We start from the raw sequence: 27166 nt of genomic DNA on the forward strand, positions 1-27166 counted from the left end.
ATTTGGAAAGTTTTCTTCCAGGATCTCATGGAATAAATTTTCTAGGCCCTTATTATTTTCTTCCTCTTTTGGAATACCAATTATCTGAATGTTGGGGCGCTTGATGGTATCCAGTATTCCTCGTATATTATCCTCATTTTTCATGGTTGTTTTCTCAATCTTCTTGATGCTTTTTTCTAGGTCAGATGTTTTGTCTTCTACATTAGAAATTCAATCTTCTGCCTGGTCTAACCTACTTTTAATACTTTCAAGGGAGGTTTTGATTTCCTATATCACATTCTTCAATCCTAGAAGTTCCATCTGGTTCTTGTTTAAGGTATCCATTTCTTCTTTCAAGTCATGAAAGGACTTCCTCATCTCCTGGAGCTCCTTGTCTCTTTTCTCTTGCATCTCAGTTAGTTTGGTCACTACAAATATTCTGAATTCCTTATCAGACATGTCCACGACGTCCATGGTATTGACTGTGGGTGATGTAGGCTTGATGATTTCCCTTGAAGGAGAGGCCTTTTGCTTGTTGCTCATATTTCTTGAGCCTCTACAATTGTTCTTAGTCATCAGGTAATCTATATGTTTTTTCCTAACTTATTTAAGGTAACTCTGAGTGTTCAAAGTTGTATAGGATTAGAAAATTGATGATTTCTCTTATGGTTGGCCTACCTGTTACTCACAATTACCATTAACTGTTGCCACTAGCCCTGGATAGCCCAGAGTCCTCCCTGTTTCTAAGGAGTGGTGAGCCTCCAGCTGACCTAATAAGCAACACCTCAAGAGCGAAGAAAAACAAAATGAATGTCACATGCTATTCAAATCACCAAAATTCAAAGAGTCCAAAGGCTAGTGGGAAAGGGTCAGAGGATGAGTGACAGGACCAGGTTGGTCTGGTCTGCAGCCTCAGTCCGCCTGGTGTCTGGAATTGCTGGCCAGCTAGATCCGGATTGCGGGTTGGGTGGGGTGGGTGTTCTGCCTTAAAGTCCCAGACAACCAACCTGGGGTCCCAGGAGGAGGAACGGTGGGCATGCATGAAGATTCAGAAGGGTCAGGCCTGCAGCCTCAGTCCACCTCTCCTTCATTCCTGATAGATATTTTGGCTGGCTATAGGATTCTCAGTTGACAATTTTTCCTTGCTTGATTATTTTTTTCTAATTGGCATATAATAATTGTACATATTTATGGGTATACTGTTACTTTTTAGTAACAGATATGCAATGATTAAATAAAGATAATTAGAATACGTCATCTCAATCATTTATTATTATTTTGTGTTGGGAACATTTGGAATCCTCTTTTTTTAAATTACTTTGTTGTAGACTGAATTACTTTTAAATATAATTACCTTGCTGCAGTTTATAACACTATAACTTATTTCTCCTATCTGCAATTTGTTTCCACTATCCAACATTCTCTCTCCTCTCCCCTTATCCCTACCTAGACTCTCACAGTCATTCATTCTTTTCTCTACTTCTATGAGGTCATCATTTTTAGTTTCAACCTGTGCATGATAACATGCAGCATTTCTCTCTCTGAAATAAGCCTGACTCATTTAATTCAACACAAGGTCCTCCAGGCTCACCCATATTACCTCGAATGACAAGATTTCATTATTTCTAGTGACTAAATATTATTCTATCATATATAAATATATATACACATATATGTGTGTTTATATATGCTTTATAAAATATATTTATATATTTGTATATATGTGTATATATTTTCAAATTATATATATGTATGCATAAAGATATATGTATGTATACATATACGTATATAATGTGTATATATATATATATATATATATATATATCATATTTTTTTTTTATATTTTGGATATATATTTAATAAAGGGATTGCCATATTTCACAACAATTCTTTTTCTTTCTTTGAGAGGTTCTTTTTTTTTTTCCTATAGGGCATGCAGGCTTGCCAGAGAGACAGAAAATGAGAAATCACTCCTTGGGGAGATGGCCAGGCTGCAGTCCCTTCTCTTCCATTCTTCTCTTGGGATCTTGGGCACACACACACATACACACACACACCTGGTGTGAGTTTTAGCCACCAGGTCTGAGACTCAAACCACAGTCATCTGCATGGGAGTCCAGCAACATAGCCATTACGCCAACTGCTGGTCCCCCAAGCAGTTTTGTTGTGATTTTCTGAGGAAATTCCACACTGTTTTCTTTAGTGCCTATACTAATTAACACACCCATGAGCAGTGTAAAAGTTCTCCTTTCTCTAAATTTTTACCAGAATTTTTTTTTTTGATAATAGCTCTTCTATTGGGAGGAGATATCTCATAGAGGTTTTGATTTACATTTTCCTGATAGTTAATGATGTTAAGCATTTTTTCACATGCTTGCTGGTCATTGATTTATCTTCTTTTTAGAACTGTTTATTCAGTTGGTTTCCCTGTATTTAAAGTTTATTTCTTTTATGAGAGGAGGAAAGCAAGAGAGAGAAAAACAAGTACCAGTGACAGGGTATCATCATGCTACAATCCTCCCCCAGCCTCCAAGTCAGGCAAGATCATCAGCACATACAGATGTGCCTGCCTATAGTGTTTAGATAAATCTGGAATCCAAAGCTATACCTCCCATGAAGCTCCAGTATCAAACATTGGCATACTACCACATGCACCATCACATCTGGGTTAATTAATTCATTTTTATAATTGGATTATCTGGGATTGTGCTGCTTGGTTGGTTGAGCTCCTTAAATAATCTAGTTATTAATCCCCTGTTGTATGCATAGTTTGCAAATATTTTCTCCCATTCTGTGGGTTGTCCTTTCACTGGTGATTGTCTCCTTTAACATGCAAAAGCTTTTTAATTTGATATAATCCCACTTGTCTATTTTTTTTCTTTTGTTGCCTGTTATTTTCAGATTTTATTAAAATTTCTTTGCCTATACCTATACCATAATGTGTTTCCCTTATGTTGGGGTTCTACATTTAAGTCTTTAATGCATTTTGAGTTGATAGAGAGATAGTATATATTTTCTGCATGTGGTCATACAGTGTTCCCAGCATCATTTATTTCAGAGGCTATCTTTTCCTCATTGAATGTTCTTGGTGCTTTTGTCAAAAGTTAGCTGGCTGTAGGGGCCACATGTTGGCACAGTAGTAATGCAACTGGACCAATCTAAGAAAGTTCATGAGTTCACATCCCAGGATCTCCCTGATTGTGTTGAGAATGTGGTATATTCATATACATAATCCAGGATAACTGAGACTGGGTATGGATCATGATGTAAAGATCCTGTTGAGGATACCTGTCTCACTCTTTCTCTCTATGCATTCTCTCTCATGAAATAAATAAGTAAATAAGCTTTAAAAAAAATCTTGGCTGAATTATATTCTGGGCTTTTTATACTCTATATCTAATTTTGTTCCATCAGTCTATGTGTTTGTAGTTTTTATTTTATTTTTTGTTATTTCCAGTCCCAAGCTGTTTTGGTTACTAGAGTTATATAGTCTGTTTTAAAATCAGGTAGTGTGATTCCTCCAGATTAATTTTTTTGGTTCAGGATTGCTTTTACTATAAATGGTCTTTTTTAGTACTGTATAATTTTTTTTCTATTTATATGAAAAATGAAATTGGTATTTTGATAGATATTCCATTGAATCTGGAGGCCATTTTCAGTAGTATGGACATTTTAACAATATTGATTCTTTCAGTCCATTAATATGGAATGTCTTTCCATTTTTTGTGTATCTTCTTCAATTTCTTTATCAGTATGTTATGGTTTTAATTACAGAGACCTTTTGCTTCTTTGGTTAAATTTAATCCTAAGCATTTTGCTATTTTTTGTATCTACAGTAAATGAGATTACTTTCTTGATTTACTTTTCAGCTAGTTTTTTATTGGTTTATAAAAGCACTACTGATTTTTGTATGTTGAGTTTGTATCCTGCAATTTTACTAAACTCACTTCACAGTTCTAAGAGTTTTTCAGTGGGGTTTTAGGTTCTTCTATACATGAGATAATGTTTCCTGCAAACAGGGACATTTTGGCTTACTCTTTTTTTATTTGGATGCCTTTTATTATTTTTTTTTCTCTTGCTTAATTGCTCTGGCCAGGACTTCTAGTAGTATGTTGAATGACAGTGGTAGAAGTGGACAAAGTGGACAACCTTGTCTTGTTCTAGTTTTTAGAGGAAAAGTTTTCAGCTTTTTGGGTGTTGTCTTTCATTTTGCTGATTTTGTTTATCACATTTATTGATTCACATATGTCGAACCATGCTTCCATCCCTGGGATAAATTCTACTTGTTCTTGCTGCAAAATATTTTTGATGTGTTGTTGATGTTGATTTGCTAGTATTTTGTTGAGAAGTTTTGTACCTATTTTCATTAAGGATATTGGTCTGTAGTTTTCTTTTCTTGTCATGTCTTTGATTTTAGCATTCGACGAATGCTGGCTTTATAAAATGAATGAGAGCATTCCTTCCATTTGAATTTTTTTCAATAGTTTGAGAAGGATTTATATTAGTTCTTTTAAAAAGTTTTTGTAATATTCTTTTTTAAAAATAATTATTTATTTTATTTATTTATCATTATTATTTCTTTTTCAAATTTGAAACAGGGCATGTATGCTCACGAGAGAGAGAGAGAGACAGACAGAGACAGAGACAGAGAGAAAAAAGAGAGAGAGAAAAAATTGCCAAACCACAGTTAGCCATGTGGGGGTCCAGAACCTCAAACACCATACCACCTGCTGGCCCCAGTTTTGTAATATTCTGGAGTGAATCCATCTTGTTCTGAGCCTTCCTTGATTTTTTATTACTATTCAATATTATTAATCATTTTTAATCTATTCAGATTTTCTATTTCTTTCTCATTCAATCTGGTAGGCTGTACTTGTTCATGAATTTAATCATTTAGTATAGATTTTTCAGTGTATTGTCATATGGCTGTTCATAATAGTCTAATTTGGGGGAATTTTTATGGTATCAATTGTAATGTCCCCTTTCATTTCTGATTTTCTTATTTGGGTCTTCTCTCTTGTTTTCTTAGTCTAGATAGTTGTTTTACAATTAATTTTTTTTTCTTTCTTTATCCATGATAGAGTGCATGCATGCACAAGAGGGAGAAAGAGAGAGATGAGCACTCTCTACAGGGTCTGGTCATGCCCCAAACCTCTTCCTTAGCCCATAAAACCTTGGACTTTCACTTATAAACCTGGTTGTTTCAGGCTGACCAGGCAAGGGATGTAAACTGCAGTCAACCTGTGGGTTCCAGCTTCTCCTGAGCAGAGCATTACCACTGCACCACATAGCTAACCAACGGTTTGTCAATTTATCTTTTCAGAAAACCAATTTTTGTTTCATTGATTTTCTGTATGTATATACAGTTTTTTGGTCTCAAGTTGTTTTATTCTCTGATCTTTATTACTTCTTGTTTTCCCCTATTTTTAGAGCTACTTTGTTCTTGTTTTTTAGTTCTTTGGGGGGGTGGACCATTGGTGTGTTTATTTTAAATCTTTCTTATTTATTTATTTTTTATGTAGGCACTGATAATTATAATTTCTCATAATACTGTTTTTGTTGTATCTCAGAGGTTTTTTGTTTTTTTTTTTTTTTTTGAGAGATTTTCACTGTAGGGCACGTGCGCTCGCCAGACAGACAGAGAGAGACATAGAGACAGAAAGCGAGAAATCACCCCCCAGAGGGGATGGTCACGCCGCAATCCCTTCTCCTCCATTCTCCTCTCGGGATCTTGGGCATGCACGCACACGCGCCCGGCATGAGTTTTAAGCCACCGGGTCCGGGACACAAACCACGGTCGACTACGTGGGAGTCCAGTGACATAGCCATTACGCTAACTGCTGGTTCCCTCAGAGGTTTTGTTTTCAAAAATTTTTAAATTTCTATTTTGATCTCTTTTTTAACTCAGTGGTCATCGTGAAGCACTTTGTTTAGTTTCCATGTATTTGTATGGTTTCCGGTGTTTCTCTCGTTAATAACTTCTAGTTTTGAGTTGAAAGGTTTTTGTTTGTTTGTTTGTTTGTTTTCCATTAGCACTTGAAAAATATTGTGCCAGTTCTGATTTCAGTGTTTTTTTAATAACCATTCAAGTATCGCTTGACATTAATGGGATGAAGAAATGGGATATTATCAGTTGAAGATAACTTTATAGTATTATCAACTGGCCTGGTGAGAAATGCACACAAATCGGAATATTCATGTTTCAAGCTAAATAACGTGATTGAATATATAAAAGAACTTTAAACCAATATCACTTTAACAGCTTGCTCCCAATATTGTAAGTTGTTTTCTCTCTGGTTGCTTTAAAGATTTATTCTTTGTCTTTAGTTTTCACAAGCTTAATTGTGGATTTTTTTAGATTTATTTTTTTCAGTTTTTCTTAGCTTTATGAACATGTGGGCTCATATCTTTCTCCAAATTTGGGTACTTTTCAGTCACTGTATTTTAAAATAATTTTCAGTCCTATTTCTCTTCTCATCTTCATTTGTGACTCCGGTGTTTCAATGGTGAATATATTGTTAGCCTTCTATTTGTTATTAGTTTCTCTTTTCTTAGCATTCTATTTGTTTTCTATTGGGTAATTTCTACTGTTCGGTCCTCCCGTTCATGACTCTTTATTCTGATTCCTCCATTCTGCTCTAAAGCTCAGGCACTGAGGTTATTATTTCAGTTACTGCATTTTTTTCATCCTAAAATTTCCATTTGATTATTTTTTATGTCTTCTATTTCCTTGTCGGGACTTTTTCTATTACTTGTTCCAAGTGTGTTCGTAATTGTAACTTTTTTTTTCTATTATAATTGCTTTAAAATTTATTTCAGATAATTTGAACATTCCTTTCATCTCAATCTTTACATTTATTAATTTAAGTTTTTTCATTTGTTTTGAGACTTCACTGTTTCATAGTATGGTAAGTGATTTTCTATTGAGACCTGTATATTCTGTAGTTTGTTATGAGACTTTGGATCTTATTTTAGTCTTCTATTTTAGCTGGCTTATTCTGACCCCATTCTGGCTAGAAAAAAAGGCCTCATTAATACTTCCAGATGGAGAGAAGTCTCATTACCCATTTGGTTTCCATTGATAGCTAATGTATGTGTGGAGGGATAAGTCTTCTTAACTGCTATGGGAGTGTAAGAGTACTTGCTCTGCAGGTAGTCTCTTGATGTCAAAGTGGAGGTAGCCTTATTATTATTAAGCAGGTGAAAGTCCTGACTCTCCACTAGGCCTCAGTTGACATCACATAGTAAATACTGCCAGGTAAGGGTGGAATTCAGGCTCCTCAGGTGGTCTCTTCTGACAATGGAGAAGAATAAATTTTCTACTGGCCAGTGGGAATAGAAGTCTTGGCTCCCAGCATGGCCATCTCTGACATCAGAGGTGGTGTGGTATCTCATTACAGGCTCACAAGCATGTAAGTCTAAATGCCTCACTTGGCCTTACATGCTATGCATAAAACCATCATTTTTTCTGTACTGTCAAGATTATTGCCTCTCAGGGTTTTCTGTCTTACTAAACTATCCTTTTCTGGTTCTTTGGCTAGAGAGAACATTTCAATTTTATTGAAGATTTAGTTTTGTCTGTGCCTATTGGCATTATCAGGTGACCTGTTCCCCTAAGTCTGAGGTATATGAGGCCAAAAGAAAATACAGAAAACACAACTATGCAATGCCCGAAGTCCTGAGATTCCTGGAAGATCTGCCATCTTCCTTCCATTTTTCAGACTCTTGTTATAGTTCAGTACTTTAGTTGCAGAAGGGATATAAAAGAGCATATTTTCTCCATATTCCTGGAAGTACATCTCATTTTTAAAAAGCAGAGACTCAGGTTAAGTATTTAACCAAATCTCTGCATTGATATTTGTTTTTTTTATGTTTATTTTGTTCAATGTTGAGATGCATTTATCAATGGAATGTAGTATTTTGAAGGTTTGATCATTTTAAAGAATTCTTTTTGTCATAGGGTGCATGAACTCATCACAGAGAGATAGAGACACAGAGAGAGAAAGTGAGAAATCACCCCCGAGGGCCACACTGCAATCTCTTCTCCTCCATTCTCCTTCTGGGATCTTGGGCATGTACACACATGTGCCCAGCATGATTTTCAAGCTACTGGGTCCAGAACTTAAACTACTGTCAGCCATGTGGGAGTCCAGCCACCTTAACCACCATGCCACCCGCTGGCCTCATTTCATCTCAACTATTATTTGCTTTGGAAATCATGTAAATAGAGTATTGTAAACTGTAGAGAATATTAAAAATGTATTTTAGCAGAATAGATTTTGTAGTGAACTACAATAAGCCTACTTTTTCATTGTCTCTTTTTGGTGCTTTGGTAACAAATGCATCCCATAACTATGTTAAAAAATGCAAAGGATCTGAGTTTCTTCACTTTTTTCTATTAATATTTTTCATGTATATCACATATCTTTTCATCCAACTGTTATTCAGGAAATATTTGACATTGATTCTTAATTACAAACAACAGTCCTAACTTTCAAAATGTTTAACTTTTCTTGTCTTTCATAATGAACATATGGCTTTCCTTAGGAGAAACTGAAGTTTCAGACTAAGTATGTCCTGAATTTGTATGGGACACATCTGGTATCTGCCAAGGTAACTAATTTATACTGCCTGCATTAATTAGTTTTTCCATGCACAGGTTTTCCAGCTGTTGGTTTCCAGCTTTTAGCGATGGTTCTGCTTTTGTGAATGAAGAAATTATCCCTTGTTTAAGTAGGCATTCTGTTTATTGACATGGAAATGGAATTAGAACTTCATTCTGTCATGTCATAGATTAAATAGTACTTCAAAGTTAAGGAGTTTGGCTAGCATTTCTCAACACCTGTGTTATAACGTACCACCATTCTGTGGGGCATGAATCCTCAAACACTATATGTGTAACTACAAATCTAAGCATGTTAACGCTGTCATATAATCTGTTTGATATATTCAAAAGCCAATCAATAGAATTATAAGAAATGACAGAGACATTGTATTTAACAGACAAGGACCTAAGAAAGCTATTTAAAATTTTTATTTATTTAATTTTTTAATTATTATTATTCTTAAAATTTGTTATAGGGCATGTGTGCTCACCAGGGAGAGACATAGAGAGAGAAAGTAAGAAAGCAAGACGCCAGGTCTGGGACTCGAATAGTTGTCAGCTATGTGGGAGTCCAGTGACATAACCATTAAGCTAACTGCTGGTCCCACCTGTTTGATATAGTTTTGGAATCTCAGTGTAAAGGAAACTATACACACACACACATACACACAAAATAATTTTGCTAGGGACTTTTATGTTTAGTAATAATATTTACCAGTTTCACCCTTCTCTCACCCCAATGAGTCCATTATTCAATGAAATAAGAGTCATATAAACATTCATTAAAACACTTTATATGTTCTAATTATATACAGTTATTGAATGTTTAAAAAATAATGATAAAAGATATATTTTTGGCAAGACCACAAGATAGCATAATAGTTGTACAGGCTTAGAAAATTGATGATTTATCTTATGGTTGGCCTACCTGTTGCTCACAATTACCATTAACTGTTGCCACTAGCCCTGGATGGCCCAAAGTCCTCACTGTTTCTAAGGAGTGGTGAGCCTTCAACTGACCTAATAAGCAACACCCCAAGAGCAACAAAAAACAAAACCAAGATAGCATAATAGTTGTGTCACTGGACTCCCAGGTAGTTGGCCACAGTTCAAGTCCTGAACCCAGAAGCTTAAAACTCACACTGGGAACATGTGCATGCATGCCCAAAATTCTGAAAGGAGAAGGAAGAAGAAATTGTGATGTGGCCATTACTCCGGGGGTGGAGGGGTGATTTCTCACTTTTTGTCTCTCTGTCTTTCTTTATCTCTTCAGCTGGCACACTGGATTTATAGCAAAAATCTCTATTAATAAGAAAAAGATATCTTTTGGTTGGAAAATTTTAAAAAAACTTTCAAAATTAAAAGTGCTCTGCTAGAATGGTGAGTTCATCTAATGAGTCTAAAAACCATTCTATTGAGGTAAAATATTCTACTAGCCATCTACACTACTCCTTTTTTAAAAGAAAAATAAATAAATAACTCCCAAAATTAATTGGAATACAGCTATTTCTGATAACACAATGATATAATGCATAAATCTAATTTAATTTTCAAATACAATTAATAAGCTTCAACAGAAAGAGGACAACTACTCTCATGTTTCAAGCACAAATACTCTAAGAGGCTGACTCAAGGACTCCAAATGGAAAATAATAAGATAGAGAATACACCAGTGGTGAATATTAACAATGCTAGATAAGCTAAGTGAGCAAAGTTCCTATGAAGACAGAGAAATTTGGAGATGTATAATTGTTGGAATTCAGGACAAAGAAAGTCATGAAAGCAGGTAAGTGGCTTGACATTTTTGAAGAGCAAAAAAGAAGAAATAGAAATCTGACTAAGTACTAAGTTTGGGTTATGGCAGAAGAGAATGTTTAGTTTTCCTTGAGGTGCTTCTAAGATATAATCTTATTGTCCTTTATTCTTTTTTTTTTAACTTTTTCTATAGGGTACATGCACAATTTGATCAGAGAGAGAGAGAGAGAGAGAGAGAGAGAGAGAAATAGAGAAGGAAAGTGAGAAAGCATCCCTCAGGGAAGATGGCCACGCCACAATCCCTTCCCCTCCAGTGTCCTCATAGAATTCGGGGCCTGTATGCATGCACTTGGTATGCTTTTTAAGCCTCTGGTCCAGGACTCAAACTGCACAGTCAGCTATGTGGGATCCAGCTGCTTTAACCACTATGCCATCTGCTGACCTTATTCTTATTTCTTTCAGTGCCTACATAAAAAGTGAACACAGCAAGTTGGAACATAATAAAAATAAGTACTGTCACTAGTATAACACAAGTACCAAGCACTTTCCTAAGCATTTCTTAAAATATATTTTATCACTTAATCCTAACAGTTTTACAAAGTAGGAATTATTATTATCTCTATTTTACACATGAGAAAACTTAGATATAGAGAGACTGAGTAATTTGTCCAAAGTCACACAGTAACTAAATGGTGGAACTGAGATTTCAATTGAGGCAGTCTTACTGCAGTTTTTCCTCCATACCCATCTAACTCTTCTGCATTTCCTGAAAGGGGCACATTGAGGAAGGCCAAATGAAAACAAATCCTAAAATGTTGAGACTGAAAAACAGAAACAAGGTTAAAGACAGATGAAAAGAGTAGGGCACACTGGTTAAAAACAATCTTTTGTGTACACAGATTAGGCAAATTCCCAGTGCCCACAGGAGGGAAACATCTCTGAATAGACATTGTATAATTAGCAAGTCATTCCATTGGCTTAGAACTTGGATCCCTGAGAAAATGTAAATCCATCCTACAAGAGATAACCTAGCAGGATTTTTCCCTTAGTTACATCTCAATGCACATCCACTTATTAGATGGACAAAAAGTCCATCTTGATAGTGGAATAAGAGAATGTAGAGAATATGAAATCACTGTAGACCTGAAAGGGAAGACTGAACTGAGCTCCAACTGTGCTGCTTTTACATGTTGGCCAAGGGCCCACCTTGGAAAAAGTAAAGAGATAGAACCCAGTGCATTATATTTCAGCTGTGAGCATTAATCTTTGTTAAAGCAGAAAGTTTTGGCAAATAATATAATAACATGAAGCTAATGAGGTATGTTAAAAAAGATTCAGACATACGTTGGGGCAATTGTCTTTATAGCAAGAGGTACAAAATCTCACCTGCAACTGCCCTAAACTCAGAAGGAAGGGAAATAAATCCATAGGTATAAAAAAAGAGGGAGGTGATGGCAAGATCTGTAACCAGATTACAAGTGTTATAGGGGAAAGTTTTTTACATTATGCTATCCTTTTTCTTTCTCCTAGCAAAATAAAATATAACCCTACATATGGGAAAAAAGAAAAAGTCCAGGTTAATTTCCCAGTTATTTGCTTGTCTCCCAAATACAGGCCAACAGTTTTGCAGAAAGCATACCTTAGCCTCATTTGTATCACCATCTTTAGTTTACCACATTAGTAGCTACTACAGCTGGAAGACATTAACATTGTCTAGGTTAACAATTTTCCATAAACCAGAAAGAAAAAGAACTTTCAATGTTTGTTGTGACACATGAAAAGTGGAGTCTTAAATTCTGCTTAGAATTAAAGCTACTTATGAAGAGAGGATATGAGGAAGAAAAAAAATGTTGAAGTGTTATAAGAAGGGCAACAGAGCCACACAGAAAATCACTTCATACTCATAGACAGCATGTTGTAAAGGCTAATGAGTTTTAAAAGACTTAAAGGTTTTTCTTGCTTGAGAGAATATGTGTTATTACGTCTTTCAATTCATTGCTACCTGCTTTTCTGATGGTCATGGCAATAACAGTGCAATTACTCTATTTGGGACAAGGCCTCTACTAGATTGTAGAATTCAGTCAAGTATTATGTCCACTTTCTCACTTTTCTTCCATGAGATCTTTTTCTTTCTTTTCACTCTTCACCATATTCACTTTCTTCCACCCTACCATGCCTAAGACACATTCATTTGAAGCATCTCATGTTAAATGCATTTGTTCAATCAAGTGTTAGTTATCAGCACCTTCAAAGAGAAAGATCCAGTGCCAGGTATTGAGAAAGAATGAAAAAAAAACTGGATTTTACTGTTCATGAGTTTATGGTAATTGCATTTCCTTATATCTGTTTCTGAAATTAAAACAAGTATACATCTATTTCTAAAGGGAAACAAGAAATCATAAATAAGAAGTTCTGCATCTTTTTCAAATTTTCAGTCTACAAAGAATTCCCTTTGAGGGTACAGTATTAAGACTTGAGATTAATTGCATTTTAACTGGCCAAGTTTCTTTATTACGCCTATTTAAGAAAAACAAGTATGACCTGTACATTTTCTGAAAAACCTTCCAAGCATAGAGACACTGAAACAGAACCTTTGGGACCAGCAGTTAGCGTAATGGCTATGTCACTGGACTCCCATGTAGCCGACCGCGGTTCCCATCCCAGACCCAGTGGCTTAAAACTCACGCTGGGCGCGTGTGTATGCGTGCCCAAGATCCCGAGAGGAGAATGGAAGAGAAGGGATTGCGGCGTGGCCATCATCCCTGGGGAGAGATTTCTTGCTTTCTGTCTCTCTGTCTGTCTGGCGAGCGCACGCACCTTATGGCAAAAACCTCTCCAAATAAATAAATAAATAAATAAATAAATAAATAAAAACCTTTATTATTATTACTACTATTATTTAGAAAGAGGTTTTGCTATAGGGTGCATGTGCTTACTGGAGAGACAGAAAGTGAGAAATCACTCCCTCCCTAGGGCAGATGGCCATGCCACAGTCCCTTTTCCTCTCGGGATTTCAAGCACACACACATGCACCTGCAGTGAGTTTTAAGCCACTGGGATCAGAACTCAAACCTGTGGTAGACTACATGTGAGTACAGCAACGTAAACATTATACCATCTGCTGGTCCCAAATAAATACCTTTACATGGATATACTGAGCTGAGTGTTGGTATAATCATATACACTAATGAACGACTAAATAGCTGACAGAAATCTGTTACTCGGGTATAATTTCAAAGTTTCATCTGAATCACTATAAAAAGGAGAAATAATAATGTGTCGAATTTAGACGGTCTGGCCTTTGCATATCTCATTACAAATGGAAAGGCAGAAAGGTAAAATTAAACACTTTTATTTCATGCTTTTTCAGACCCTACTCAAATAGTTACTGAGGTATGACTACTGAGTGGATGTTGAATGATAATTATATTCTGCAGACTAAATGAGTCACTTCAGAGAAGCACAGCTCTGATCAGAGCAAGTTTGAAAATTTTAAACATCTTAATCTTTCAATAAGAAATGATACAATAGGGACCAGCAGTTAGTGTAATGGCTATGTCGCTGGACTCCCACGTAGTCAACCGCGGTTTGCATCTCGGACCCGGTGGCTTAAACTCATGCCGGGCACCTGTGTGTCTGTGCCCAAGATCCCGAGAGGAGAATGGAGGAGAAGGGATTGCGACGTGACCATCCCCCCTGGGGGGTGATTTCTCGCTTTCTGTCTCTCTCTCTCTGTCTGGCGTGCATACGCGTCCTATAGCAAAAACCTCTCAAAACAAACAAAAAAAAATTATACAATAAAACTTAAAATATATTTGTTTATGAAATCACTCAGCAAAAATTTACTTACCGTATACTGTTTGCCAAGTATGGAGTGTAACTATCAAACAAGGACACAAAATAGACTTCACATGCAGACTTTTTGCCAATGTTACACTGTGCCTTTGTTAAGTGAACAGCAAAGCACCTGTCCCCTCCCAACACTCAGTTTATACCCCTCCTGTTACATTTTCCTCATTGTTCCCAATATTTTCATTGTAAGGAGGCCAAAAGCTTAAGTATGTCAACTGCAGCAGTACTAAGGACCCACTAAGAAAAAAAAAAAAAAACCTAGATTAATTGAGCATTTGAATAACGCCAACCACTATGATAAATGCCTTGATGTGCATCTATCTCATCTAATCTGACAAAACTGCTATGAAAAAAAAAAAGGAAAAAACAATATAATTATACCATTTGGCAAATGAAGACACCAAGTCACAGAATGGGAAAGTAATAGTAGCATTGGCTGAGTCGGTATTTGAACCTAGACAATCTTTTTGCTATTTTTTTTTTTTTTTGAGAGGCTTTTTGCTATAGGGTGCGTGTGCTCGCCAGAAAGACAGAGAGAGACAGAGAGGCAGAAAGCGAGAAATCATCCCCCAGGGGGGATGGCCACACTGCAATCCCTTCTCCTTCATTTTCCTCTCGGGATCTTGGGCATGGACACTCACGTGCCCAGCACGAGTTTAAGCTGCTGGGTCCGGGACCCGAACCACAGTTGACTACATGGGAGTCCAGCGACATAGTCATTACTCTAACTGCTGGTCCCTGAACCTAGACAATCTGACTCCAAAGACTGTACTTGTAATTACTAACTTATTTTGTACTTCAAAATATAAAAATAAATTATATCAGGACTAAAAATTAGTAATACAAATCATTCATTCTCTTCCCTCTCTCATCTCCATATCAGAAATATTCAACTTAAATGCCACCATTTCCATGCAGTCTAAGCAAAATGTCATTTTATTTCTGATATCCCATTTCCTTTTATAAGGACCTTTCTTAAGTCACTTTTCACATTCAACCTGGAGTATAGGGTTCCATGGATACTGGACTAAAATCTCATACAGATGATTTATTTACTTTTTTTTCAGTCACAATTTATACCTTAAGCTGCCTCATTAAGCTTATATCTCAGTGCCTTATTTAATATGTTAATTTTTCATTAAATGTCTATTGAGTGACTGGATAGGATAAAATAGGATAACATATATTAATTGCCCAATGATTATTACCTCTCTCTAGACCACATATCTCTTTTTAATCCTCCCAATGCCATGCATATAGTAGGAATTTAATATTTTTGAAGCTGTTGAAAAGCCCATAAATTCTTGTACACAAATTAACACTTTCTTGGAGTAGACAAGTGTATTGGCTCATCTGTAAAATTTCTTTGGAGGCTACCTCCATGCAGAGTCAATGCTAGCCAGGGGTAAACAACAACAAAATAATAAAATGTGGAAATATATACTTCATCTAGATATTCTTCTGGTCTCCAAAAATTTTAATAGTAACAATAATATCAATAAATACAATTTTAACAATCACCACACATTTAATATCTTCTTTTTTCCAAGAACTTAAAATACAATAATATCAATAAATACAATTTTAACAATTACCACACATTTAATGTCTTCTTTTCTCCAAGAACTTAAAAATCATGATCTTGTTTAATACTTTTTACAATCTTATGAGGGAAGCATTTTAATGTACAATATACAGATAAGGAAAAATCACAATCAGAGATAGTAAATGATTCACTTAAGTTTGCACAGACAGTAACTGGCAGAGCTGTTTCAAATCAAGGTATCTTTGATTCTAAAGTCTAAACCTTTCTACTTTATCAAACATGTCCCTCAACAGATTCATGGGTCTTTTTCTTTTCTGATTCAACCTACTACCCAAATATACATTTTTGTATAGAAACATGAAATTTTGCCCATTTTTCCGACTTGGAGACAGCAGATTTTTATTTAAGAGCTCAGGTACTAGGATCAGATAGACATGAGTTTGAATACCAGCTCCATCACTAATAAATTATACTATATTTGGTCAGGTCCTTTCTGGATCCTCTCTGGGACCCACTTTCTTTATCTGTTAAAGAAGAGTAACATTAGGACTCCAAAGGGCTGTTGAGAGGAAAAATGAAATGATCCATATAAAAGACCTTGGAAATAACAATTACTCAGCAAAGAGTATTTATCTTTGTTATCCCAGAATAGCTCTGCCTGTCATAATTATACCCTGTGATAATAACCTGTCAACATTTTTATGATGGGAAAGTGATTAAAGAGTACTGGTTACTATCTTCTCTTATAAGTCAGTGACAAAAGGAAAATTAGTCAACTCTGGTAAATGGGAAAGTGGAGACACTGTTGAGATTTATCTCAACAGGAGGCAGAGAAAACAAAGGCCACTTCTAACTAGTCCCTATGCCATGACTGGTAAAACAAGCCATGGATTACCAGTCCTTAATTCTAGACTCCAAATATATCCAGCCTCAAGAGGGAGTTTCCTTAGGGAGTTCTTAAGAGTTTCTCTAGCTCTGGGACCAATAGTTAGCGTAATGTCGCTGGACTCCCATGTAGTCAACCACGGTTCAAGCCCCAGACTGGTGGCTTAAAACTAACGGAAGGCACGTGTGCGTGCGTGGCCATCCCCCCTGGGGGGTGATTTCTCACTTTCTGTCTCTCTGTCTCTCTCTGTCTTTCTGGTGAGTGCATGCGCGCTGTAGCAAAAACCTCTCAAAAAAAAAAAAGTTTCTCTAGCTCTAATTGAATTTAGATTGAGACAGAGTCTCTGACTTCTCAAAAACAAATTCAGGTTTTTTATTTTTTCCACCAAAGGGAAAAAAATAATTTCCTGTTACTGAAAAACCTACCATCTTGGGATTCAATGATGCATAATAGTCCTAGTTGGTTTACAAAGCCACAATAAATTAAAAATGACAAACTGAAGTGTGGCGTCAAAAGATCTCCTGCTTACTGATTTTTAATCCATTTGTAGCACAGATACATAGAAGAAATTTTGGATCACTCTTTACACTCACTCTCTGCTATCATAAGTTTTAAGCCGAGAGGTGTTTTTAAGATGATTTGTGTATTATTATGAGAGAGAGAGAGGAAGAAGTACCACTGATAGGATCTCACCATGCTTTGATCACTAACACCTACCCAGCCTTCCAGCCAGACAGGATTATGGGTACTCCCATGGGCCACCTGGCATGTTTGGGTCAGCCAGGGACCTGAATCCTGGGCTTTTCCATATGACTCCAGAATCACACATTACTGTGCTACCAGAGCTAGACAAAAATGTATTTTAAAGAATGGCATCAGTTTGGCCTGCAGATGGTGTGGTGGTTGAGGTATTGAACTCTCACATAACTGACTGTGGTTTGAGTCTCGGGCCTGGTGACTTGTTTTCTGACTCTCTCTCTCGCTCTTTCTCTCTCCCCCCACCTCCCCTCTCTCTCTGGTGAGCACATGTGCCCTATAGTAAATTTTTTAAATGATAATAAATAAAATAAAATAAATGATTCTTTAAAAAATGAATGATATTTGTCAATGGAGGATCATCTGGCCAAAGTAATTTCTAGGCAGAAATTGTAAAATAAATGTAGATTATATAAATCTAAAACTGACTAAATATGACCATTTTAGGTTCAGAGGATTGCTTGACTTGGTCTGACAAACTATAACTACAACCAAGTAGTTTTCCCATTTGGGGTCATAGTGCCCTAAACACTGAAAGAATTGTATTATACACTCACCAGAGGCCCTTTGAGATTTAAAAGTTTCCATTCTAAGGTGATAGAGAGTTGCTTTCTATGTAGTGTCTACGCTAGCATGAACTGTAAGTCATCTGGTGGAGTTTAAGGCAGTAACATCTGTTTTGTAAACTTTATAATACTGCTTTCTGCTTTGCGTTCCTAAAATATTTTTTCATGGTTAACTCTACTGACAGAAAGAAAGACACCAAGATCCCTAGTATCATTTCCACAACAGCCCTAATTAATATAATTGCTTTAAAAACTCATAGATACATGCAAACAATGTAGGTAATCATGATTTGTTCTCTGTCAAGTATGCTAGTTGAAAAGGAAGCAATGACATAGCCAATGAGATTCAGTTTTAACAGGGTGCACAGTCTGTCTTGGGAGTGATAATTAGAGGTCATATTGTAAAACATAACCATTGTTTCTATTTCTAATGATGGTGCAAGATTTGAGAAATAACCATTTCATTTTCTCTGCATGCCACACATATATATACACACTCAAACAGGGGAGGAAATTTGAAAGCTCACTCTGACCTGGTTATACATACTCGTCCAATGTTATCATTGTTTTTTGTTTTTGTTTTTGCTTTTTTGAGAGATTTTTGCTAAAGATCTGTGTTCTCACCAGAAAGATAGAGAAAGACAGAGAGACAGAAAGCAAGAAATCAACCCCCCCCCCCATCTCCACAATGGAGATAACCATGCCACAATTCCTTCTCCATTTTTTTCCTCAGGATTTTGGGCATAAACACAAATGCATCTGGCATGAGTTTCAAGCTTCCAGGTCTGGGATCAAACCTTAATCGGCCATGTGGGAGTCCAGTGACATAGCCATTACACCGCATGCTGGTTCCAAAGTTATCCTTATTATACATTCACTAAGTCCTTTCACTTCAACAATGCTGACCAAATAAGAATTGCTCTAAGTGTTTCTTGTTTTCACTTTCAGGGCTGATTTTGCCTTAGATGAAGCACATCATTTTTTATAAATGTTTTCTAACATTCTCTACCACACATAAGGTCTTGACTGGTTGTCATCAGCAGCCTATACTTACCTCCATTTTCAGTATTAGCTTTTTTGTCTCCCAACCTAGAGCTCTTTAAAGGCAAGGATTATGTTTTGTTTATGTTAATATCTCCAGCATCCAACACAGTGCCTTATGTGCAGAAAGTGTTGAGCAAACTCTCTTTTAAAAAAAATAAAAATTAGGACCAGCAGATAGTATAATGGTTACATTACTGGACTCCCATAAAATTGACCATGGTTCAAATCCCAGAACTGGTGGCTTAAAACTCATAACAGGCGCGCATGTGTGTATGCCCAAAATCCTGAGAGAATGGAGGAGAAGCGATTGCAGCATGGCCCCTCTCCCCTGGGGTAGGGGGGGGGGTGATTTCTCACTTTTGGTCTCCCTGCCTCTCTCTGTCTCTCTGGAGAGCAAGCATGCCTATAGCAAAAATCTCTCTCTCAAAAAAATTAAAAATCATAAATGAACAGTTAGAAGAAATCAAGCTGCTTTGCCTAAGGAACAGGAGAATTATGAGGTTTAAGACACAGTAGCTACCTTCAAATATTTAAAGGTCTGGCCTAGGAAAAGAAACTGAACTTATTTCCTTCAGCTGCATAAAGAAAAACAAGAACTAGTATTTTGAAGTTAAAAAGAAGTTTTCACCTTTAGAAATATTTTCCAAAAGAAATAGAATGTTTTCTTAGATTATAATAAATTTTTCATCCATAGAAATGATGAGAAAAAGGATTTGTTAAAGGCATGGGAGAATGTATTGTATTGAAGAGAATTAAGAATGTGTTGAGGTCAGCAGGTGGTGAGGAGGTTTAGGCACTGCATTCCCATGTGGTTGACTGTGGGATTCCAGTTCTATACCCAGCTGCTTGAAAATCACGCTGGACACATGTGCACACCTGCCCAAAATCCTGAAAGGAGAATGAAAGAGAAGAGAATGCAGCATGGCTATACACCCTGGGAAATAATTTCTCGCTTTCCCTCTTGGTTGCTCTCTCTCTCTCTCTCTCTGGAGAGTGCATTTGCCGTATAACAACAACAACAAAATTCCTTTAGCTTTTGTAACTTTGGGTTCTTACAGCTCTATAATAAGGATCAAATCAACTGAATTGAGTTGTAGAAGTCTTGGCTCCACAATTAACTAGCTGGCTCATATTGTTAAAATAATTAATCTCTCTGTGTCAAGATTCCTTATCTGTGAAATGACTGGTTGAATGAGAATGTTATTTCAATTAAAAAGTTTATGGGGTAGTGACCAGCAGATGGTGTAATGGTTATGTTATTGAACTCCCATGTAGTTGACCTGGTCAAGTCCCAGACCCCGTGGCTTAAAAATCACAGCAGGCACGTGTACATGCGTGCCCTAAATCCTGAGAGGAGAATAGACGAGGAGGGATTGCCTTGTTGCCATCTCCCCCGGAGGGTGATTTCTCACTTTCTGTTTCTCTGTCTCTGTCTCTGTCTCTCTGGTGAGTGCAAGCACCCTGTAACAAAAATCTCTCTCTCAAAAAAAAGTTTATGGGCTAAATAGTATTTACAGTTATACTTACATTTTATAAAAAGTAGTTACATCTTTTCTCATTTAATCCTTTTAACAACCCTGGGGTTTGATGGGAAGGTGTTATTTCTCTGTCTGACAAATTAGAAAACTATGACCAAAAAAGTTAGGTGATTTGCCCAAGATCGAATGTTCTTCCATCACACCATAATGAATTTAAAAGTGAAACTTTATGGTTGGTTTAATCATTCTTTTGAAATCCAGACATCTATGCTAACATCCATGGAAGGAAACCAAATTCAACATGGGATGTATTTACCTATCATTAGCAAAAATAATTATAAAATTATTGGACAATTTTGGTCATGCTTTTATGAGTATGAAATTGCAAAATGATGTGAAACATCCCACAGAAACCATAGTCCCAGCTTGATATCTCATTAAACAAATAATTTTTTTCTTTCTTTTTCATAAATTTTTTATTTATCCATTTATTTTTTATTTAAATTTATTATTTTACATTCATTCACTATACATCATTCATTACAACATACAAAATGAGACTTCCCATTCAGAATACACTGTATATTGGCTCAATCAAGCAGATCAACAAATAGTATTCCATTTGTTTCCTGTATATTTTGCTTTCTTTTGCCATCCTTAATTCCCAACCTCTCACTCTCTGCTGTGTCCCACCCTCCTCCCACACTATCTCTGGTATCCATGGTTGCTTTCTATGCCTTCCCCCACATTTTATTCATTTGCTAATGAACTTAATTAATCTAAATACTTCCAATAGCAAGTGCAGCTGATTATATATATATATATATCCATGAACACAAGTCTGACTTTAGGCATAAATCTCAGTGAGTAGAATGAACATATGATAAAGTAGCACTTAGCTAGGGCTATATAGCTTACTGCACTCATCATATATGCATTTTTTCCTGAAACTTTTTTAAAATTAATTAATGTATACTCATTCCCCAATCATCATCACAGCATACAAAAAGTGATTTCCCATCCAGAATACACGCATAGTGGCTTAATCATGTATGTTATCATCAATAATTTTCCATTTCTAGTTTCACATATACCTATATTTATATGTATATATTTATATTTACATCTATGTCTGACCCTCTGCCCTTTCCCACCCTCTTCTCACACTATCTCTGGTGTCTACAGTTGTATTCCATTCCATTCCCCCCTACTTTTTATTGATCACACAATTTCTTAAATAATCTAACTACTTTCAATAGCAAGTTCAGCTTTATCTTCTGTTCTGGTTCAATTTTCCTGATTAAATTCTGTGATATAATATTCAACTCCAGACTTGTCCCTACGATTAAGTTAGCCACTTTCTTAGTTTTTGAACTCTTATTTCCATGTGTCTGTATTTAATTTTCCTGATACAGCATACCCTTGAGAACTTGGAGATCTGGTCTGGTGCTGGTAAATTCTTTCAGGTTTTGTTTATCTGAGTATGTTCCTCTTTTTTCTTCCTATATGAAAGATAATATTTCCAGGTACAGTATTCTTGGTTGCAATTGCTTTTCTCTTAACACTTTGAATATATTTTCCCATTCTCTCCTTGCTTGCATTGTTTCCAATGAGAGGTCTGCTGTTAGTCTGATGGGATACCCTTTGTAGGTAACTTACTGTTTCTCTCTTACCAATCTTAGTATCTTGTCTTTGTCTGTGGTTTTGGTCAATCTGGCTATAATGCGTCTTGGAGAAGATCTTCTTGGGTTGAATCTATTTGGGGTCCTTTGTATTTCTTGGGACTGAATCTTTGAGTGCCTCACTAGGTTTGGAAAGTTTTCTTGTAGGATTTCAAGGAACAGATTATCAAAGCCCTTATGAGTCTCTTCACCTTCTGGGATACCAATTATCTGGATGTTTGGACATTTGATGGTATCTAGTATTTCTCATATAATATTCTCAAAATTTTGGACAATTTTCTCAGTCTTCATGGTGGATTTTTCTAGGCCATCAATTTTCTCTTCTATGTCTGAGATTCTATTTTCTCTATGATCTAGTCTGCTTTTAATACTTTCAAAAGAGATTTTGACTTCCTGTATGATAGTCTTCATCACTAACAGTTCCATTCAATTCTTTTGTAAAGTGTGTAATTCCTCTTTTCGCTCTTGCAAGAATTTCCTAACCTCCCAGAACTCATCAGCTCCTTTTTCCTTTCTCTTCTGCAGTTTATTGTTTCTCTTCTCTTCCATCTCTGTTAGCTTCGCCATTATGAATGTTCTAAATTCTTTATCAAACATTTCCATGTTTCCATTGAACGGTCTGTGGACGAAGAGGAGTTATTCTTTTTCCTTGGAGGAGAGGTATTTTCTTGCTTTCCCATATTTCTTGTGGTCCTGCAGTGATTTCTAGTCATCTGATGGAAAGTGTATTTCTTCCCAAACTTGAAGTTCAATCTGAGCATCCAGGAGCATGCAGAAAAAGAAACAGAGAAACAACAACAAAAATAACAACCAAGAAACAGAGAAAAAGAGAAGAACAAAACTATAAAAAAAATTTAAATTTTTTTTTTAAAAAGCAAAAATTAGAAAACTGTGCGGCATGCTTGTGCGGCACACATAATCACTAGTTCTCAGTAGCCATAAAAGTGTCTTCTGAGGCCTGCTACCTTGCCTCTCCTGGATTGAAAGAGAGAGAGGGGTTTATAAACAAGATAAAGGGAAAGGAGGGGCTGAAAGACAAGAAATTGTTTTACCTTAAAAAATTTTTAAAAGAAAAAATTAGAAAAAAATTAGAAGACAGAGACAGAGGTACAGAGAGACAAAGACAGAGATAGAAACAGGAAGCTTGAAAGTCTGCTTACCATGTGAGTTTGTGGGTTAGAGGCTGAATTATCAGAGGAAACTCATTCTTCCTATTCCCTTGAAATCACTAGTTCTCAGTGGCCATGAAGGTGTCTTCTCACAAATAAAAATTTGATTCAAAGGAAGTTAAAAATCTGCAAGGAAGCTAAAAATATATATTAAGCCTGTTACTCAAGATCTGGCAAGAAATTAATATTAAAACTAGCGTTTAGGAGTTTCATTCTAAATCCTATATATATTTAACAAAATCCATTAGTTTATTTGCAATTTATGATAAAGCACTTGGCTACAGAGTTCTTTTAGTTTTACATTTGTAGAGTCTTTTAACCATGATAACAAGTTTAAAGAGGTTTATTATTCTACTCAAAAAAATCCCACTTTTTTCACTGTATTGAGAACTCAGAGTTATAGCAATAATTGTGAGTGCAAGACAAAGAAAAGCATTACCAAAGTCATCTGTTATTCACTGAACAGCTAATCAATTCATTTTCTTACAAAATCAGCAGAGAATTTCTGTTCTCTTATAACTATTAGAAATCAGAGTTGTTATCAAAATTAAACCAATAGAAAGATACAATATTTCTCCAACTGGTTCATTTTATGAAGAGTATTCAGCATGCTACCAAATCTTCCCTTTGAGGGTCAGTGCAAATTTGTTCTCTTTTTGCTTCCTCTGAATATTGAAAAGAGAGCTCAGTGCTGATGCATTTTCCTGAATCTATGTTGTTGTGACAGGACTCTGGGAATTTTTTCAGGTGAAGGAATATATTCTTTAAGGAAAATAAAAATGTTCAAAAAATTAAAATATATTTCTCCTAAAAGAAGAAACAGACACTATTGGAGGCATGTTGTCAATTTTTGAAAATAACCCATCTCTAGAGTTACCTTATTAACATTCTGTTAAAACCACAGACAACTACCAAGAGACTAAGCGGTTCCTGAATCTTCAGACAGTGTCTGTTTCTTGTGACAATTCTCCCGTCAAAAACAAAAGATAACTGAAATCATTTCCAACCAAGTTTTTTTTTTTTTTTTCCTAGTGAATACATTTCTCTGTAACATCTCAGGTTTAGATTTTTTCTTCTTTGACAGTATCAACAAATCAACAATGGGAAAGAATTATTAGAAAAGAGGACACATAAATCACAAAGTTATTTGAGATACTTTGGTTCTGATACATGCCAGATATAACAGAAAAAAAATGGCTTCAAATAGATCTCTCTTAACTGACTGGCATTGCAGTTTTCATAAATATTTTTGCATTCATCAAGAATAGAATTAAGTGCAAAGGCCTAAATTCAGAACTAATTTAGATGCTTTCTCTTGTGTTGTACTTCTTAGTTTTGCATGCAATCCCCTTAAGAGTTTTCTTAAAGTGCACAGAACAATTAGAAATAAGAAATTTAAGCAAAGGAGATAGTTACAAATCAAATAAAAAAATTCTCTTCATAAAAAAAGAAGTGAAAATTATTCAATTTATTTTGAGAAGTTGAAAATTCACACTTTTCTACATACTAAATAACAGAAGTTCTCCATTTAGTTTTAACTATTTACATATAAACCTGTGGTAATTAAGTACTTTTAAAGCTGTTGGAATTAATAAAGTATCTATTTGTAAATTTATATTGTCAAAAAATATAAAAATAACTTTGCTGTAAAAAGCATAATCAACTATGACTCAATTTTAATTAATGAGATATTTTATAGCACTAACAGAAAGATATATATTCCATACATGTGTAAGACTTCTCCGTAAGCACACAGGGATATCCCTCTAAAATAATTTTTATGAGAGATAACTTACTTCATATGTCTGAAAAAAAACTGTAACTTTTAAATGCTGAAAAAAGCAGAGTTTTGAAATCATGTGATTTTAAGAATGAAAGAGATCTTAAAATGGTCTATTCCAACCTTCTCATTACACTTATGAAGAAAGTGAGGCACAAAGAAGGGACATAATGGGGGGGGGAGCTAAAACACTACAAATGCTCAAGAAAGTTTGATGAATGAGCAAATGGATAAATGGATTGATGGTTCCATTTATCCATCCATTGATAGGTGCATACATTGACGGACCAATTGATGAAATTAGCATCAGTCTGGGTCGAATTCTGAGTCAGAATTTCTGATAGTCTGGCGAATTTCTGATTGTCTGGCCCAGGATCCTCTGATTCAATAAATCCTCCTGGTGCTTCTGATACATACTAAGGTATGAGAATCACTAATTATATAGTTGGTACCCCAGACTCACTTTTCAGTGATCTAGAGCTAATTAAAGGTAAAAGACTTTTGATAGTCTTTTTTTTTTATATATAACATTTTCTGTGAGGTAAAACATTATGTCTACTACATGTCATATTATGTCAAATTGTCATCCATGAGGTGACATTAAGTAACCCTGGAGATCCAATGACAGCTTCCTAATAAAACATGATAAATTCAACCTAGTCAGTGTTGTTATGAAAATTATCTTGGTTGAGACGTTCTGGACACCAGGCGGCCTGAGGCTGCTGGCCCGACTGCCCCGGACCTTCACGTATCCCCACCCCTACCCATCCTTGGACCCCAGGTTGGTTGCATGGGTCTTTAAGGTGAACTCACACCCCACCCCACCCACAAACTGGATGGAGGCTGCCAGAAGTTCCAGACACCAGGCGGCCTGAGGCTATAGGACCTACCACCCTGGACTTACACGCATCCCCAGCCCTACTCCTTCTTGGACCCCAGGTTGGTTGCATGGAACTTTAAGATGACCTCACACCCCACCCTACCCACAAACTGGTTCAAGCTGGCCAGAAGTTCCGGACACAAGGCAGCCTGAGGCTGCAGGCCCGACAGCCCCGGAACTTCATGCAACCCCATGCCCACTCCTCCTTGGACCCCAGATTGGTTGCATGGGAATATAAGACAAACTCGCACCCCACCCCATCCACAAACCGGATTGAGCTGGCCAGAAGTTCCAGACACCAGGCAGCCTGAGGCTGCAGGCCCGACCCTCCCGGACCTGTCACTCTGGTCCTTGCCCACATGCCATGGGACTCTCTGAATTTTAATAATTTGAATAGTGCATGGCGCACATTGCACAATCTCTTTTCTGGTTTTGTTTTACTTTGCTCTTGAGGTGTTGCTTATTAGGTCAATTGGAGGCTCACCACTCCTGAGAAACGGGGAGGATTTTGGTCCATCCAAGACCAGTGGCAACAGTTAATGGTAACTGTGAACAATAGATAGAACAACCGTAAGAGAAATCATCAATTTTCTAATCTTGTACAAATTTTAAAACTCAGAGATGCTTTTAATAAGATAGGAAGCAACATATATATTACCTGATGACTAGGAACAGTCACAGAGGCTCAAGAAATATGAGCAACCAACAAAAGGCCTCTCCCTCATGGGAAATCCTCAAGCCTACATCACCCACAGTCAATACAAAGGACGTCATGGACATGTCTGACAAGGAATTCAGAATATTTGTAGTGACCAAACTAACTGAGATGGAAGAGAAAAGAGACAAGGAGCTCCAGAAGATGAGGAAGTCCTTTTCATGACTTGAAAGAAGAAATGGATACCTTAAACAAGAACCAGATGGAACTTCTAAGGCTGAAGAATGTGATACAGGAAACCAAAACCTCCCCTGAAAGTATTAAAAGTAGATTGGACCAGGCAGAAGATCGAATCTCTAACGTAGAAGACAAAATATCTGACCTATAAAAAAGTATCAAGAAGATAGAGAAAACAACCTCAAAAAATGAGGCTAATATACGAGGAATACTGGATACCATCTAGTGCCCCAACATCCAGATAATTGGTATCCCAGAAGAGGAAGAAAATAATAAGGAACTAGATCATTTATTCC

This window comes from Tupaia chinensis, unplaced genomic scaffold (assembly GCF_000334495.1).
Source record: "Tupaia chinensis unplaced genomic scaffold, TupChi_1.0 Scaffold000475_1, whole genome shotgun sequence".
In the NCBI taxonomy this organism is placed as follows: Eukaryota; Metazoa; Chordata; class Mammalia; order Scandentia; family Tupaiidae; genus Tupaia; species Tupaia belangeri.